Here is a 17,726-nt window from a genome sequence, read left to right on the forward strand (position 1 = left end):
TTAGGTTTTTAAAAAAATAAAAGAAAATGATAAAAGCTTCAAAAAAAATAGATGACCATGTGTTATGTGTTCTAGTTGTTAGGAAAATTAGCAAACATGAATTTTGAATTTTTTTGCAAAAGACCGCCGCGTTTCGGTAAAATGGTCGTAACTTTTGCATACGACCTCCGATGAAAAAGTTTTTTATATGAAAAATCATCTACTCGAAAAGTTACATCCGAATTTGACGGGCTATGCCCGTTATCGATTTTCTAGAATCCTCAAAAACCTAACAGAAAAAGTTACGATGCTTTTATGATCTGGAGGCAAAAAAATCGAAAAAATAAAAAAAATTAGTAGTGGCGCACCGTGGGTGTGGTGCGCCATTAGTAATTTTCCCGCCTTTCAAATTCAAAAAAATAAACAATGTTAGTAGTGGCGCACCATGGGTGTGGTGCGCCATTCCCACGGTGCGCCATTAGTAATTTTCCCGCCTTTCAAATTCAAAAAAATAAACAATGTTAGTAGTGGCGCACCATGGGTGTGGTGCGCCATTACTAGTTTTGAATGGCGCACCACACCTATGGTGCGCCATGCTACCTCTTGAGCACTGCGTTGGATTTCCCCGAAAAGGAGAGGATGATGCAGTAAAGTACCGTAAGTATTTCCCTCAGTTTTTGAGAACCAAGGTATCAATCCAGTAGGAGATCACGCACAAGTCCCTTGTACCTACACAAAACGATAGCAACTCGCAACCAACACTTAGGGGTTGTCAATCCCTTCACGGTCACTTACGAGAGTGAGATCTGATAGAGATAATATTTTTGGTATTTTTGATAGATAGATGAAAAGTAAAAAGTAAAAGGCAAAGTAAAAACAAAGCAAGTAAATAAAGTGATATAGATTGATATGATGAGAATAGACCCGGGGGCCGTAGGTTTCACTAGTGGCTTCTCTCAAGAGCATAAGTATTCTACGGTGGGTAAACAAGTTAGTGTTGAGCAATTGACAGAATTGAGCATAGTTATGAGTTTATCTAGGCGATGATCATGTATATAGGCATCACGTCCAAAACAAGTAGATCGAAACGATTCTGCATCTACTACTATTACTCCACTCATCGACCGCTATCCAGCATGCATCTAGAGTATTAAGTAAAAACAGAGTAACGCCGTAAGCAAGATGACATGATGTAGAGGGATAAATTCATGCAATATGATAAAACCCCCCATCTTGTTATCCTCGATGGCAACAATACAATACGTGCCTTGCAACTCTTTCTGTCACTGAGTAAGCACACCGCAAGATGGAACCTAAGCACTTCTCCCATTGCAAGAACTACCAATCTAGTTGGCCAAACCAAAAAAGATAATTCGAAGAGACTTGAAAAGATAACTCAATCATACATAAAAGAATTCAGAGAAGAATCAAATAATTTCCATAGTTAATACTGGATCATAAACCCACAATTCATCGGTCTCAACAAACACACCGCAAAAAAAAAAGATTACATCGAATAGATCTCCACGAGAGAGGGGGAGAACATTGTATTGAGATCCAAAAAGAGAGAAGAAGCCATCTAGCTAATAACTATGGACCCGAAGGTCTGAAGTAAACTACTCACACTTCATCGGAGAGGCTATGGTGTTGATGTAGAAGCCCTCCGTGGTGGATGCCCTCTCCGACGGAGCTCCGGAACAGGCCCCAAGATGGGATCTCGCGGATACAGAAGGTTGCGGCGTGGAATTAGGTTTTTCGCTCCTGTTCTGATCGTTCGGGGATACGTAGGTATATATAGGAGGAAGGAGTACGTCGGTGGAGCTCCGAGGGGCCCACGAGGCAGGGGGTGTGCCCAGGGGGGGCGCCCTCCACCCTCGTGACCGCCTCTGGCACTTCTTGGAGTAGGGTCCAAGTCTCGTGGATCACGTTCGGTTGGAAAATCACGATCCCGAAGGTTTCATTCCGTTTGGACTCCGTTTGATATTCTGTTTCTTCGAAATACTGAAATAGGCAAAAAAAACAGCAATTCTGGGCTGGGCCTCCGGTTAATAGGTTAGTCCCAAAAATAATATAAAATTGGAAAATAAAGCCCAATATAGTCCAAAACGGTAGACAAAGTAGCATGGAGTAATCAAAAATTATAGATACATTGGAGATGTATCAAGCATCCCCAAGCTTAATTCCTGCTCGTCCTCGAGTAGGTAAATGATAAAAAGGAATTTTTGATGTGGAGTGATACTTTTGCATAATTTCAATGTAAATCTTCTTAATTGTGACATGAATATTTAGATCCGAAGGATTCAAGACAAAAGTTCACATTGACACAAAAATAATAATACTTCAAGCATACTAATCAAAGAAATCATGTCTTCTCAAAATAACATGACAAAAGAAAGTTCATCCCTACAAAATCATATATTTAGGCTATGCTTCATTTTTGCACACAAAGATGTTCCCAACTTCTATACCCCCGATGACATGCCAAGCAATTGTTTCATACTTAAATAATCTCAAACCTTTTCAACTTTCACGCAATACATGAGCGTGAGCCATGGATATAGCACTATGGGTGGAATAGAATATGATGATGGGGATTGTGTGGAGAAGACAAAAATGGAGAAAGTCTCACGTTGACGAGGCTAATCAACGGGCTATGAAGATGCCCATCAATTGATGTCAACATGAGGAGTAGGGATTGCCATGCAACGGATGCACTAGAGCTATGAATGCTCAACAAAAGAAAACTAGTGGGTGTGCATCCAACTTGCTTTCTCATGAAGACCTAGGGCATTTGAGGAAGCCCATCGTAGGAATATACAAGCCAAGTTCTATAATGAAAAATTCCCACTAGTATAAAAAGGACAACTTATGAGACTCACTACATGAAGAACAAGGTGCTACCTTGAAGCACAATATATGAGACTCACTATATGAAGAACAAGGTGCTACTTTGAAGCACAAGTGTGGAAAAAGAGATAGTAGCATTGCCCTTTTTATTTTATTTTTTATTTTTTTGGGCCTTCCTTTTTTTTGGCCTTTCTCTTTTTTTTATTTGGGCAATGCTCTAATAATGATGATCATCACACTTCTATTGATTACAACACAAGGATTACAACTCGAAACTTAGAACAAGATATGACTCTATATGAATGCCTCCGGCGGTGTACTGGGATGGTGCAATGAATGAAGAGCGACGTGTATGAAAAATAATGCATGGTTGCTTTGCCACAAATACGATGTCAACTACATGATCATGCAATGGCAATATGACAAAAGTAATGTATGTCATGATGATGATGATGTAAGTTGCATAGCAATATATCTCGGAATGGCTATGGAAATGCCATAATAGGTAGGTATAGTGGCTGTTTTGAGGAAGATATAAGGAGGTTTATGTGTGATAGAGCGTATCGTATCACGGGGTTTGGATGCACCGGCGAAGTTTGCGCCAACTCTCAAGGTGAGAAAGGGCAATGCACGGTACCGAAGAGGCTAGCAAGGATGGAAAGGTGAGAGTACGTATAATCCATGGAATTAACATTAGTCAAAAAGAACTCATATACTTATTGCAAAAATTTAGAAGTCATAAAAAATCAAGTACTACGCGCATGCTCCTAGGGGGATAGATTGGTAGGAAAAGACCATCGCTCGTCCCCGACCGCCACTCATAAGGATGCACAAGCCAGGTACACTTCATGTTTCAAATTTGTTACACAACTTTAACCATATGTGCATGCTACGGGACTTGCAAACTTCAACACAAGTATTTCTCGAATTCATAATCATCCAACTAGCATGACTTTGATATTATCACCTCCATATCTCAAAACAATTATCAAGCATCAAACTTATCTTAGTATTCAATTCAATCAAAAGAAAGTTTCACATATCTTGAACACCAAGTATATTAACATTAAGAAAATTACCATGCTATTAATGACTCTCAAAATAATCTAAGTGAAGCATTAGAGATCAAATAGTTTCTTTAAAACAAATCCACCACCGTGCTCTAAAAGATCTAAGTGAAGTACTAGAGCAAAAATTATCACGCTCAAAAGATATAAGTGAAGCACAATGAGCAAAACTATCAAGCTCAAAAGATATAAGTGAAGCACATAGAGTATTCTAACAAATTTCAAATCATGTATGGCTCTCTCAAAAGGTGTGTACAGAAAGGATGATTGTGGCAAACTAACAATCAAAGACACAAATAATACAAGACGCTCCAAGCAAAACACATATCATGTGGTGAATAAAAATATAGCTCCAAGTAAATTACCGATGGAAGTGGACGAAAGAGGGGATGCCTTCCGGGGCATCCCCAAGCTTTGAATTTTTGGGGGTGCCATGGGAATCCCCAAGCTTAGGCTCTTGCCACTCCTTGTTTCATAATCCATCAAAAGAATTCACCCAAAACTTGAAAACTTCACAACACAAAACTCAACAGAAATCTTGTGAGCTCCGTTAGAGAAAGAAAACAAAAGACCACTTCAAGGTACTGTAATGAACTCATTCTTTATTTATATTGGTGTTAAACCTACTGTATTCCAACTTCTCTATGGTTTATAAACTAATTTACTAGCCATAGATTCATCAAAATAAGCAAACAACACACGAAAAACAGAATCTGTCAAAAACAAAACAGTCTGTAGCAATCTGTAACTAACGCAAACTTCTGGAACTCTAAAACTTCTACCAAAATAGGAAGTACTGTACAATTTGTTTATTGATCAGCAGCAAAAAGAATCAATGCAAAAGCTCGTTCCTGTGATTTATTGAATTTTTTCTTGTGAGCGCAAAGTTTCTGTTTTTCAGCAGAATCAAATCAACTATCATCATAGCTTATCCTATAGGTTCTACTTGGCACAAACACTAATTAAAACACAAAACCACATCTAAACAGAAAGTAGAAACAAAATTTAACACTAGACAGGAACAAAAACAAAGAACACAAAATAAAATTGGGTTGCCTCCCAACAAGCGCTATCGTTTAACGCCCCTAGCTAGGCATAAAAGCAAGGATAGATCTAAGTTTTGCCATCTTTGGTAGGCAATTCATAGGTGGCTCTCATGATAGATTCATATGGTAGTTTTATTTTCTTTCTAGGGAAGTGTTCCATACCCTTTCTCAAGGGAAATTGGAATCTAATATTCCCTTCCTTCATATCAATAATCGCACCAATCGTTCTAAGGAAAGGTCTACCAAGAATAATAGGACATGAAAGATTGCAATATATATCAAGAATGATAAAATCTACGGGCACATAATTCCTATTGGCAACAATAAGAACATCATTAATTCTTCCCATAGGCTTTTTAATAGTGGAATTCGCAAGATGCAAGTTTAGAGAGCAATCTTCAAAGTCACGGAAATCTAGCAAATCACACAAAGTTTTGGGAATAGTGGAGACACTAGCACCCAAATCACACAAAGCATGAAACTCATAATCTTTAATTTTAATTTTGATAGTAGGTTCCCACTCATCATAGAGTTTTCTAGGGATAGAAACTTTCAACTCAAGTTTTTCTTCATAAGATTGCATCAAGGCATCAACAATGTGTTCCGTAAAAGCCCTATTTTGACTATAAGCATGAGGAGAATCTAGCACGAATTGCAACAAGGAAATACAACCAATCAAAGAGAAATTTTCATAATTAAATTCCTTGAGATCCAAAATAGTGGGTTTAACAACATCAAGATTTTTATTTCTTTCAATCCCACTTTCATCAATTTCATCATCAAGATCTAGAAACTCAGAATTCTTAGGACGCCTTCTAGGTAAAGGAAGATCATATTCAGATTCATCAAGATTCATATTGCAAAACAAAGATTTAATGGGGGACACATCAATAACTTTTAGATCTTCATCTTGATTTTCATAGGTATTGGAAAAACACGCTTTAATAAAGGCATCTTTGAAAGCACGCATCCTAGCGGTTCTTTCCTTGCACTCATCAATGGAAATTCTCATGGCTTTGAGAGACTCATTGATATCATGCTTAGGAGGAATAGATCTAAGCTTTAAAGAATCAATTTCAAGAGAAATTCTATCAACGTTCCTAGCCGAATCATGAACTTTAAGCATTTTTTCTTCAAGCAAGGCATTAAAATTCTTTTGTGAATTCATAAACTCTTTAACACTACTCTCAAATTCAGAGGGCATCTTATTAAAATTTCCATAAGAGTTGTTGTAGGAATTTCCATAATTATTAGAAGGATTACTAGGATAAGGCCTAGGATTAAAATTCTCTCTATACGCGTTATTTCCAAAACTATTCCTTCCAACAAAATTCACATCCATAGATTCATTATTATTCTCAAGCAAGGTAGATAAAGGCATATCATTGGGATCAAGAGGAATATTTTTAGGCGCAAACATCTTCATAAGTTCATCCATCTTTTCACTCAAAACATTGATTTCTTCTATAGCATGCACCTTTTTACTAGAAGATCTTTCGGTGTGCCATTGAGAATAATTAGCCATAATATTATCAAGCAATTTGGTAGCATCCCCTAACGTAATTTCCATAAAAGTGCCTCCCGCGGCCGAATCTAAAAGATTTCTAGAAGCAAAATTCAATCCGGCATAAAAATTTTGTATGATCATCCATAAATTCAAACCATGAGTAGGGCAATTGCGAAGCATTAATTTCATTCTTTCCCAAGATTGGGCAACATGCTCATGATCAAATTGTTTAAAATTCATGATATCGTTCCTAAGAGTGGTAATCTTAGCGGGAGGAAAATACTTAGAGATAAAAGCATCTTTGCACTTGTTCCAATAATCAATACTATTTTTAGGCAAAGATGAAAACCAAACTTTAGCACGATCTCTAAGTGAAAACGGAAATAACTTTAATTTGACAATATTGTTATCCGTATCTTTCTTCTTTTGCATATCACACAAATCAACAAAATTGTTTAGATGAGTAGCGGCATCTTCACTAGGAAGGCCGGCGAATTGATCTTTCATAACAAGATTCAGCAAAGCAGTATTGATTTCACAAGACTCATCATTATTAATAGGAGCAATCGGAGTACTAAGGAAATCATTATTATTGGTATTCGAGAAATCACATAATTTGGTATTATCTTGTGCCATGGCAACAAGTAATCCAACACACAAGCAAAGGCAAACGAGAAAAAGGCAAAAGAGAAAGAGAAGAGGAGATTGGGAAAGAGAGGGCGAATAAAACGACAAGGGTGAAGTGGGGGAGAGGAAAACGAGAGGCAAATAATGTAATGCGAGAGATAGGGATTGTGATGGGTACTTGGTATGGTTGACTTTTGCACAAACTCCCCGGCAATGGCGCCAGAAATTCTTCTTGCTACCTCTTGAGCACTGCGTTGAATTTCCTCGAAGAGGAGAGGATGATGCAGTAAAGTAGCATAAGTATTTCCCTCAGTTTTTGAGAACCAAGGTATCAATCCAGTAGGAGATCACACACAAGTCCCTCGTACCTACACAAAACGATAGCAACTGGCAACCAACGCTTAGGGGTTGTCAATCCCTTCACGGTCACTTACGAGAGTGAGATCTGATAGAGATAATATTTTTGGTATTTTTGATAGATAGATGAAAAGTAAAAAGTAAAAGGCAAAGTAAAAACAAAGCAAGTAAATAAAGTGATATAGATTGATATGATGAGAATAGACCCGGGGGCCATAGGTTTCTGTTGGGGAACGTAGCAGAAATTCAAAATTTTCCTACGCGTATCACCAAGATCTATCTATGGAGAGACCAGCAACGAGTAGAAAGGAGAGTGCATCTACATACCCTTGTAGATCGCTAAGCGGAAGCGTTCAAGTGAACGGGGTTGATGGAGTCGTACTCGTCGTGATTCAGATCACCGATGATCAAGTGCCGAACGGACGGCACCTCCGCGTTCAACACACGTACAACCCGGTGACGTCTCCCACGCCTTGATCCAGCAAGGAGAGAGGGAGAGGTTGAGGAAGACTCCATCCAGCAGCATCACAACGGCGTGGTGGTGATGGAGGAGCGTGGCAATCCTGCAGGGCTTCACCGAGCACCTACGGGAGAGGAGATGTGTCACGGGAGGGAGAGGGAGGCAACCAAAGGCCTTAGGTATGATTGCTCCTCCTTTTCCCCACTATATATAGGGCCAAGGGAGAGGGGGAGGGCGCAGCCTTGCCCCCTCCTCCAAGGAAGGGGTGCGGCTAAGGATGGGGAGGAGTCCATCCTCCCCAAGGCACCTCGGAGGTGCCTTCCCCCTTTAGGACTCTTCCCTCTCCAAGTTTCCTTGCGCATGGGCCTCTTGGGGCTGGTGCCCTTGGCCCATGTAGGCCAAGGCGCACCCCCTACAGCCCATGTGGCCCCCCGGGGCAGGTGGCCCCACCCGGTGGGCCCCCGGGACCCTTCCGGTGGTCCCGGTACAATACCGATGACCCCGAAACTTGTCCCGATGGCCGAAACAGGACTTCCTATATATAAATCTTTACCTCCGGACCATTCCAGAACTCCTCGTGATGTCCGAGATCTCATCCGGGACTCCGAACAACATTCGGTAACCACATACAAGCTTCCTTTATAACCCTAGCGTCATCGAACCTTAAGTGTGTAGACCCTACGGGTTCGGGAGACATGCAGACATGACCGAGACGTTCTCCGGTCAATAACCAACAGCGGGATCTGGATACCCATGATGGCTCCCACATGTTCCACGATGATCTCATCGGATGAACCACGATGTCAAGGACTCAATCGATCCCGTATACAATTCCCTTTGTCTAGCGGTATTTTACTTGCCCGAGATTCGATCGTCGGTATACCAATACCTTGTTCAATCTCGTTACCGGCAAGTCTCTTTACTCGTTCCGTAACACATCATCCCGTGATCAACTCCTTGGTCACATTTGCGCAAATGATGATGTCCTACCGAGTGGGCCCAGAGATACCTCTCCGTTTACACGGAGTGACAAATTCCAGTCTCGATCCGCATAAAACAATAGATACTTTCGGAGATACCTGTAGTGCACCTTTATAGTCACCCAGTTACGTTGTGACGTTTGATACACCCAAAGCACTCCTACGGTATCCAGGAGTTACACGATCTCATGGTCAAAGGAAGAGATACTTGACATTGGCAAAGCTCTAGCAAACGAACTACACGATCTTTGTGCTAGTCTTAGGATTGGGTCTTGTCCATCACATCATTCTCCTAATGATGTGATCCCGTTATCAACGACATCCAATGTCCATAGCCAGGAAACCGTGACCATCTATTGATCAACGAGCTAGTCAACTAGAGGCTTACTAGGGACATATTGTGGTCTATGTATTCACACGTGTATTACGATTTCCGGATAATACAGTTATAGCATGAATAAAAGACAATTATCATGAACAAGGAAATATAATAATAATACTTTTATTATTGCCTCTAGGGCATATTTCCAACAGTCTCCCACTTGCACTAGAGTCAATAATCTAGTTCACATCGCCATGTGATTAACACTCACAGGTCACATCGCCATGTGACTAATACCCAAGAGTTTACTAGAGTCAGTAGTCTAGTTCACATCACTATGTGATTAACACTCAATGAGTTTTATGTTTGATCATGTTGCTTGTGAGAGAGGTTTTAGTCAACGGGTCTGAACCTTTCAGATCCGTGTGTTCTTTACAAATCTCTATGTCATCTCCTAGATGCAGCTACCACGCTCTATTTGGAGCTATTCCAAACAACTGTTCTACTTGGAGCTATTCTAAATTATTGCTCCATTATATGTATCCGGTCTCTCTACTCAGAGCTATCCGGATAGGTGTCAAGCTTGCATCGTCGTAACCTTTACGACGAACTCTTTTACCACCTCCATAATCGAGAAAATTCCTTAGTCCACTAGTTACTAAGGATAACTTTGACCGCTGTCCTGTGAGCCATTCTTGGATCACTCTTGTACCCCTTGACTGACTCATGGCGAGGCACACTTCAGGTGCGGTACACAGCATAGCATACTGAAGAGCCTACGTCTTAAGCATAGGGGACGACCTTCGTCCTTTCTCTCTATTCTGCCGTGGTCGAGCTTTAAGTCTTAACTTCGTACCTTACAACTCAGGCAAGAACTCCTTCTTTGACTGGTCCATCTTGAACACCTTCAAGATCATGTCAAGGTATGTGCTCATTTGAAAGTATTATTAAGCATTTTGATCTATCCTTATAGATCTTGATGCTCAATGTTCAAGTAGCTTAATCCAGGTTTTCTATTGAAAAACACATTTCAAATAACCCTATATGCTTTCTAGAAATTCTACATCATTTCTGATCATCAATATGTCAACAACATATACTCATCAGAAATTCTATAGTGCTCCCACTCACTTCTTTGGAAATACAAGTTTCTCATAAACTTTGTACAAACCCAAAATCTTTGATCATCATCAAAGCATACATTCCAACTCCGAGATGCTCACTCCAGTCCTTAGAAGGATCGCTGGAGCTAGCATACCTTTTAGCATCCTTAGGATCGACAAAAACTTTCTGATTGTATTATATACAACCATTCCTCACGAAAACTGGTAAGGAAACTCGTTTTGATATCCATCTGCCAGATTTCATAAATACAGCTAATGCTAACATGAATCCGACGGACTTTAAGCATCGCTACGGATGAGAAAATCTCATCGTAGTGAACTCCTTGAACTTGTGAAAAACTTTTCGCCACAAGTCGAGCTTCATGGACGGTGACATTACCATCCACGTCCGTCTTCTTCTTAAAGATCCATTTATCTCAATGGATTGCCAATCATCGGGCAAGTCCATCAAAGTCCATGCTTTGTTCTGATATATGGATACTATCTCGGATTTCATGGCTTCTAACCATTTGTCGGAATTTGGGCCCACCATCGCTTCTCCATAGCTCGTAGGTTCATTGTTGTCTAGCAACATGACCTTCAAGACAGGATCACCTTACCACTCCGAAGTAGTACGTGTTCTTGTCGTCCTACGAGGTTCGGTAGTGACTTGATCCGAAGTTTCATGATCAATATCATAAGCTTCCACTTCAATTGGTGTAGGTGCCACAGGAACAATCTTCCTGTGCTCTGCCACATACTAGTTGAAGAGACGGTTCAATAACCTCATCAAGTCTCCACCATCCTCCCACTCAACTCTTTCGAGAGAAACCTTTCCTCGAGAAAGGACCCGATTCAAGAAACAATCCATATTGCTTTCGGATCTGAATTAGAAGGTATACCCAACTGTTTTGGGTTTCCTATGAAGATGCATTTTATCCGCTTTGGGTTCGAGCTTATCAACCTGAAACTTTTTCATATAAGCGTCGCAGCCCCAAACTTTTAAGAAACGACAACTTAGGTTTCTCTAAACCATAATTCATACGGTGTCATCTCATCGGAATTACGTGGTGCCCTATTTAAAGTGAATGTGGTTGTCTCTAATGCCTAACCCATGAACAATAGTGGTAATTCGATAAGAGACATCATGGTACGCACCATATCCAATAGGGTGCAACTATGATGTTCAGACACACCATCACATTATGGTGTTCCAGGCGGTATTAATTGCGAAACAATTTCCACAATGTCTTAATTGTGTGCCAAAACTCGTAACTCAGATATTCATCTCTATGATCATATCATAGACATTTTATCCTCTTGTCACAATGATCTGCTACTTCACTCTGAAATTACTTGAACCATTCAATAATTCAGACTTGTGTTTCATCAAGTAAATATACTCAACATTTAATCGAATCATCTGTGAAGTAAGAACATAATGATATTCACTGCATGCCTCAGCACTCATTCGACTGCACACATCAAAATGTGTTACTTCCAACAAGTTGCTGTCTTGTTCCATCTTACTGAAAATGAGGCTTTTCAGTCATCTTGCCCATGTGGTATGATTTGCATATCTCAAGTGATTCAAAATCAAGTGAGTCCGAACAATCCATTTGCATGGAGTTTCTTCATGCATATACACCAATAGACATGGTTCGCATGTCTCAAACTTTTCAAAAACAAGTGAGTCCAAAGATCCATCAACATGGAGCTTCTTCATGCGTTTTATACCATTATGACTTACATGGCAGTGCCACAAGTAAGTGGTACTATCATTACTATCTTATATCTTTTGGCATGAAAATGTGTATCACTATGACCGAGATTCAATAAACCATTCCTTTAGGTGCAAGACCATCGAAGGTATTATTCAAAAATAGAGTAACCATTATTCTCCTTAAATGAATAACCGTATTGCGATAGACATAATCCAATCATGTTTATGCTCAACGCAAACACCAATCTCGGTGGTAGAGGGAGCGTGCGATGCTTGATCATATCAACCTTGGAAACACTTCCAACATATATCGTCAGCTCACCTTTAGCTAGTCTCCGTTTATTCCGTAGCTTTTATTTCGAGTTACTAACACTTAGCAACCGAACCGGTATCCAATACCCTGGTGCTACTAGGAGTACTAGTAAAGTACACATTAACATAATGTATATCCAATATACTTCTATCGACCTTGCCAGCCTTCTCATCTACCAAGTATCTAGGGTAATGCTGCTCCAGTGGTTGTTCCCCTTATTACAGAAGCACTTAGTCTCGGGTTTGGGTTCAACCTTGGGTTTCTTCACTAGAGCAGCAGCTGAATTGCCGTTTCATGAAGTATCCCTTTGTTCCCTTGCCCTTCTTGAAACTAGTGGTTTCACCAACCATCAACAATTGATGCTCCTTCTTGATTTCTACTTACGCGGTGTCAAACATCATGAATATTTCAAGGATCATCATATCTATCCCTGATATGTTATAGTTAATCACGAAGCTCTAGCAGCTTGGTGGCAATGACTTTGGGGAAACATCACTATCTCATCTGGAGGATCAACTCCCACTCGATTCAAGTGATTGTTGTGCTCAGACAATCTGAGCACAAGCTCAACGATTGAGCTTTTCTCCCTTAGTTTGCAGGCTAAGAAAATCGTCGGAGGTCTTATACCTCTTCACGTGGGCACGAGCCTGAAATCCCAATTTCAGCCCTCGAAACATCTCATATGTTCCGCGACGTTTCGAAAACGTCTTTGATGCCTCTACTTAAACCATTTAATTGAACTATCACGTAGTTATCAAAACGTGTATGTCCGATGTTCGCAACATCGACAAACGACGTTGGGGTTCAGCACACTGAGCGGTGCATTAAGGACATAAGCTTTCTACTGATCGCATAATCGCTACTATCAACTTTCAACTATATTTTCTCTAGGAACATATCTAAACAGTGGAACTAAAGCGCGAGCTTACGACATAATTTGCAAAAGGTCTTTTGACTATGTTCAGGATAATTAAGTTCATCTTATGAACTCCCACTTAGATAGACATCCCTCTGGTCATCTAAGTGATCACATGATCCGAGTCAACTAGGCCGTGTCCGATCATCACGTGAGACGGACTAGTCATCATCGGTGAACATCTTCATGTTGATCGTATCTACCATACGACTCATGCTCGACCTTTCGGTCTCCGTGTTCCGAGGCCATGTCTGCACATGCTAGGCTCGTCAAGTTAACCCTAAGTGTTTTCGCTGTGTAAAACTATCTTACACCCGTTGTATGTGAACGTAAGAATCCATCACACCCGATCATCACGTGGTGCTTAGAAGCGACGTACTGTAGCAACGGTGCACAGTTAGGGGAGAACACTTCTTGAAATTGTTGTAAGGGATCATCTTATTTACTACCGTCGTTCTAAGCAAACAAGATGCATAAACATGATAAACATCACATGCAATCAAATAGAGTAGTGACATGATATGGCCAATATCATATAGCTCCTTTGATCTTCATCTTCGGGGCTCCATGATCATCTTGTCACCGGCATGACACCATGATCTCCATCATCATGATCTCCATCATCGTGTCTTCATGAAGTTGTCACGCCAACGACTACTTCTACTTCTATGACTAACGCGTTTAGCAATAAAGTAAAGTAGTTTACATGGCGTTCTTCAATGACACGCAGGTCATACAAAAAATAAAGACAACTCCTATGGCTCCTGCCGGTTGTCATACTCATCGACATGCAAGTCGTGAATCCTATTACAAGAACATGATCAATCTCATACATCACATATATCATTCATCACATCCTTTGGCCATATCACATCACATAGCATACCCTGCAAAACAAGTTAGACGTCCTCTAATTGTTGTTGCATGTTTTACGTGGCTGCTATGGGTTTCTAGCAAGAACGTTTCTTACCTACGCATGAACCACAACGTGATATGCCAATTGCTATTTACCCTTCATAAGGACCTTTTTCATCGAATCCGATCCGACTAAAGTGGGAGAGACAGACACCCGCCAGCCACCTTATGCAACTAGTGCATGTTTGTCGGTGGAACTGGTCTCACGTAAGCGTACGTGTAAGGTTGGTCCGGGCCGCTTCATCCCACGATGCCGCCGAATCAAGATAAGACTAGTAACGGCAAGCATATTGAACAATATCGACGCCCACAACTACTTTGTGTTCTACTCGTGCAAAGAATCTACGCAATAGACCTAGCTCATGATGCCACTGTTGGGGAACGTAGCAGAAATTCAAAATTTTCCTACGCGTATCACCAAGATCTATCTATGGAGAGACCAGCAACGAGTAGAAAGGAGAGTGCATCTACATACCCTTGTAGATCGCTAAGCGGAAGCGTTCAAGTGAACGGGGTTGATGGAGTCGTACTCGTCGTGATTCAGATCACCGATGATCAAGTGCCGAACGGACAGCACCTCCGCGTTCAACACACGTACAGCCCGGTGACGTCTCCCACGCCTTGATCCAGCAAGGAGAGAGGGAGAGGTTGAGGAAGACTCCATCCAGCAGCAGCACAACGGCGTGGTGGTGATGGAGGAGCGTGGCAATCCTGCAGGGCTTCGCCAAGCACCTACGGGAGAGGAGGAGGTGTCACGGGAGGGAGGGAGGCGCCAAGGGCTCAGGTGTGTATGCCCTCCCTCCCCTCCACTATATATAGGGGCAAGGGAGAGGGGGAAGGCGCAGCCTTGCCCCTTACTCCAAGAAAGGGGTGCGGCTAAGAAGGGGGGGAGGAGTCCATCCTCCCCAAGGCACCTCGGAGGTGCCTTCCCCCTTGAGGACTCTTCCCTCTAGGGTTCCCTAGGCGCATGGGCCTCTTGGGGCTGGTGCCCTTGGCCCATGTAGGCCAAGGCGCACCCCCTACAGCCCATGTGGCCCCCCGGGGCAGGTGGCCCCACCCGGTGGGCCCCCGGGACCCTTCCGATGGTCCCGGTACAATACCGATGACCCCGAAACTTGTCCCGATGGCCGAAACAGGACTTCCTATATATAAATCTTTACCTCCGGACCATTCCGGAACTCCTCGTGATGTCCGGGATCTCATCCGGGACTCCGAACAACATTCGGTAACCACATACAAGCTTCCTTTATAACCCTAGCGTCATCGAACCTTAAGTGTGTAGACCCTACGGGTTCGGGAGACATGCAGACATGACCGAGACGTTCTCCGGTCAATAACCAACAGCGGGATCTGGATAGCCATGATGGCTCCCACATGTTCCACGATGATCTCATCGGATGAACCACGATGTCAAGGACTCAATCGATCCCGTATACAATTCCCTTTGTCTAGCGGTATTTTACTTGCCCGAGATTCGATCGTCGGTATACCAATACCTTGTTCAATCTCGTTACCGGCAAGTCTCTTTACTCGTTCCGTAACACATCATCCCGTGATCAACTCCTTGGTCACATTTGCGCAAATGATGATGTCCTACCGAGTGGGCCCAGAGATACCTCTCCGTTTACACGGAGTGACAAATTCCAGTCTCGATCCGCATAAAACAATAGATACTTTCGGAGATACCTGTAGTGCACCTTTATAGTCACCCAGTTACGTTGTGACGTTTGATACACCCAAAGCACTCCTACGGTATCCAGGAGTTATACGATCTCATGGTCAAAGGAAGAGATACTTGACATTCGCAAAGCTCTAGCAAATGAACTACTCGATCTTTTGTGCTAGTCTTAGGATTGGGTCTTGTCCATCACATCATTCTCCTAATGATGTGATCCCGTTATCAACGACATCCAATGTCCATAGCCAGGAAACCATGACTATCTGTTGATCACAACGAGCTAGTCAACTAGAGGCTCACTAGGGACATATTGTGGTCTATGTATTCACACGTGTATTACGATTTCCGGATAATACAGTTATAGCATGAATAAAAGACAATTATCATGAACAAGGAAATATAATAATAACACTTTTATTATTGCCTCTAGGGCATATTTCCAACAGTTTCACCAGTGGCTTCTCTCAAGAGCATAAGTATTCTACGGTGGGTGAACAAGTTAGTGTTGACAATTGACAGAATTGAGCATAGTTATGAGTTTATCTAGGCGATGATCATGTATATAGGCATCACGTCCAAAACAAGTAGATCGAAACGATTCTGCATCTACTACTATTACTCCACTCATCGACCGCTATCCAGCATGCATCTAGAGTATTAAGTAAAAACAGAGTAACGCCGTAAGCAAGATGACATGATGTAGAGGGATAAATTCATGCAATATGATAAAACCCCCCATCTTGTTATCCTCGATGGCAACAATACAATACGTGCCTTGTAACTCTTTCTGTCACTGAGTAAGGACACTGCAAGATGGAACCTAAGCACTTCTCCCATTGCAAGAACTACCAATCTAGTTGGCCAAACCAAAAAAGATAATTCGAAGAGACTTGAAAAGATAACTCAATCATACATAAAAGAATTCAGAGAAGAATCAAATAATTTCCATAGATAATACTGGATCATAAACCCACAATTCATCGGTCTCAACAAACACATCGCAAAAAGAAGATTACATCGAATACATCTCCACGAGAGAGGGGGAGAACATTGTATTGAGATCCAAAAAGAGAGAAGAAGCCATCTAGCTAATAACTATGGACCCGAAGGTCTGAAATAAACTACTCACACTTCATCAGAGAGGCTATGGTGTTGATGTAGAAGCCCTCTGTGGTGGATGCCCTCTCCGGCGGAGCTCCGAAACAGGCCCCAAGATGGGATCTCATGGATACAGAAGGTTGCGGTGGTGGAATTAGGTTTTTGGCTCCTGTTCTGATCTTCTGGGGATACGTAGGTATATATAGGAGGAAGGAGTACGTCGGTGGAGCTCCGAGGGGCCCACGAGGCAGGGGGCACGTCCAGGGGGGCGCCCTCCACCCTCATGACCGCCTCTGGCACTTCTTGGAGTAGGGTCCAAGTCTCGTGGATCACGTTCGGTTGGAAAATCACGATCCCGAAGGTTTCATTCCGTTTGGACTCCGTTTGATATTCTGTTTCTTCGAAATACTGAAAAAGGCAAAAAACAGCAATTCTGGGCTGGGCCTCCGGTTAATAGGTTAGTCCCAAAAATAATATAAAAGTGGAAAATAAAGCCCAATATAGTCCAAAACAGTAGACAAAGTAGCATGGAGTAATCAAAAATTATAGATACGTTGGAGGCGTATCATGCCACTACTAAGTCCGTAACGCCACAACCACTATATATATTACCTCTTCTTCCTCTTCCTCCTCCCCTCCATCACTTCTTTCCTTTTCTATCTACCTCTTCTTCCTCCTCCCCTCCTCCATGCCCCTCCCTCCTCCTCACGGCTCTCCGACGACCTCCTCCTCCCTCCTCCTCATGGCTCTCCGACGACCTCCTCCTCCCTCCTCCTCACGGCTCTCCG

General features: G+C 42.0%; 1 pseudogene; it reads left to right on the forward strand.

Annotated features, from left to right (window-relative positions):
- The window catches only part of LOC119338498, a 19,998-nt pseudogene that overhangs the window by 1,202 nt on the left and 1,070 nt on the right, over positions 1 to 17,726 (forward strand).

The sequence above is a fragment of the Triticum dicoccoides genome, chromosome 7B (assembly GCF_002162155.2).
Source record: "Triticum dicoccoides isolate Atlit2015 ecotype Zavitan chromosome 7B, WEW_v2.0, whole genome shotgun sequence".
NCBI lineage: Eukaryota > Viridiplantae > Streptophyta > Magnoliopsida > Poales > Poaceae > Triticum > Triticum dicoccoides.